General features: G+C 43.2%; 1 pseudogene; it reads right to left on the minus strand.

The window, feature by feature from the left end:
• Nucleotides 1-1671: 1671 nt before the first annotated feature.
• LOC112062127 (cytochrome c oxidase subunit NDUFA4-like) lies at nt 1672-1990 on the minus strand (annotated as a pseudogene).
• Nucleotides 1991-2461: the final 471 nt, after the last annotated feature.

Below are 2461 nucleotides of genomic sequence, written 5' to 3' on the forward strand. Positions count from 1 at the left end.
CAAAAAAAAAAAAAAAAAAAAAAGAGTTGCTGTGAATGCATTTCTTTTCCTCACAATAAAGCAGATGTGGAGTGGGATTGAGGATTATAGCAATTGATTTTAAAAGTCTAGGCAAGGCTGGAATCAGAGGGAATTCCTGCTGTGATGTATACATTGATGAATCAGGAAGCACCTTGGCGTTTGTAATGACTTCTTAACTATAATACTACAGCTGGTACCTTATTGGAGTTACAGGTCCCTGGGAAGTGTATTTGTTTCCTGTTTTGCTCAGATAAATAATGTCCCTAATGATCATGATACAATCCATAAATCTAACTTTGAAAGGATTAGATACTGGCTGTTATAATTTCATTGCTGATGGTTATTTTGATCAAGAAGGAGCTCTCAGTAGAGGGAGTGGGAAGCAATAATAACTCCCCTGTGGCCAGAATCATTCATTTACTGAATGCTTATGAAAAGATTTCCTGGATGCACCTCACATTCTCTTTGGCAGTTTTCCCTGTTGCTTCTTCCCCTTATCTTCTCTGAGTTCTTGGAGATTCAAATACATCACCTCTAAAATTGTGATTTGCTTCCCAGAATTTAAAGCTTTAAACATGTCCACTTCTCCTGAGAAGGAAGTAGACCTGTCCCCCTTCTATGTTCATTCTAGCTTGGTATCTGCCCTTGTTGAGAGAAGTCAGAGAAGACCAGATTGGAAGTTACACTCTGTGAGTTAGAGCCTTCCACCAGTCACGACTCAGTCTTAATATTTTAAGCATGTTGGTAAATACTTACTTCCATTTCCCTCCCAGACATGATTAATGGTTCCTTCCTCTGTGCCCCCATCAAACTTAGTCCATCATTCATTCAGTAAACATTTACTAAGATTTAGCTATATGCCACTAATGTGATAGTCATTTGGTATACCATGGTGAACAGAACACAGTCTCTCTCCCTCTCCCTCCTTCTCCTCTTTCCTTGCTTCCCTTCCTTCCAATCACAGAGCCCAGTGGGACTGCTGGTGCAGGCTCATCCCTGTGTGATGTGGGACTCCTCTACTGGCCAACTTTGCCTTGAGGACTCCCCATCAGCATGGTTCAAACTTTTAGATTTGTCTGCAGTCTGAAACTCTTCCCAGCTCACCCTCTTTCCTATCCTTTCATAGGTGCCAGACCTGCATCGAAGTCTGAAGTCTCTCCCTGCCCACTCCTGCTTCCCCACCTTTACCCTTCGCAGGCATTTTCCCCAATAAGTGTCTTGCACGTCTACTTCCATCTCAGGTCTGCTTCCCTGAGATCAACAGATTTTATGCTGAAGAGTGGAAATGAAGGTGGAGAGGGTTAAGAGGGCCAGAAGAAGAGGGTGAAGGGTTTTATCTGCTAGGTAAAGCCTTTGGATGTTGCTCTCAGGTCAGTGGAAACCTATGGACAGATTTTAAACAGATGAGTCACAAGTTTTAGAAAAATTATTCGTGGGACTTCCCTGGGGGTCCAGTGGTTAAGACTCCATGCTTCCACTTCAGGGAATGTGGTTTTGATCCCTGGTTAGGGAACTAAGATCCCACGTGCCATGTGGCACAGCTGAAGAAAGAAAAATTCTTCTTTTTTTGTTTTTTCAAGCTTCAGATTATTAATCAGTGTATTCCCCAACACAATACACCAACATGATTTCGTGCCTTTGGAGGGGAAATATTTCCTGGTTACATGGAAAATTGTGCTGATGGCTTCTGGAAGACCTTCATTCTAAGCAGCTTTATAGTGAAACATTTCATTTAGAAGTCTGGACCCTCTTCTTCAGTTTGCTGTCATCTACATTCACTTGCATCGATCACTGGGACCTAGTTTGTTCCAGAGTTCTGGGTTATTCTTTCTGTCCCAACTGACATCTGATTGAACAGTGCCAGGCGCAAGACATACAGTGCTGCTCCAGTAGCTCCTGTTCCAGTAAATACGAAGAGGGGGATCAAGCTAGGATGCTTCTTGGCCTGACCGATGATCTGGTGGAGCATGTTTGCCACAGAGGCCTTGAGTCCAGACAGAGAAAAACAAATCTGCAAGGCCTGGGACTAAGCAGTCTCCCCACCGAGGAGGAGTGGATGTCCCTAGAAAAATTATTCTTGTTGCAGGGTGAGAATGAACTGGAAGGGCGCAGGATGGGAGGCATGTGCAGACTGTAGTCACCCCGACAAGCAGTGATGATGGCCTAGATGGTAGTTCATTATATGAACTCTGTCTGTCCTGGGAGATTCTGAACAACCTGATGGCCAGGACTCAGTCTTACTGGCCTTGCTTCCCTGGCGCAGTGGTAGCTAGTCAACACCTGTTTGCCGAGAATATATAATTGTTTTTCTCTCTGTACAAATATATTTTAACATTTTTTATCTGTTTATGCATGTATGTTAGCCTAAAATCAGTTGCTTTTCTTATACTGAGCTGTCAGCCTAAGCTGTGAGGCATTTTAGTAAATTATCTGTGATCGC

The sequence above is a fragment of the Physeter macrocephalus genome, chromosome 20 (genome assembly GCF_002837175.3).
Source record: "Physeter macrocephalus isolate SW-GA chromosome 20, ASM283717v5, whole genome shotgun sequence".
Taxonomy (NCBI): Eukaryota; Metazoa; Chordata; class Mammalia; order Artiodactyla; family Physeteridae; genus Physeter; species Physeter macrocephalus.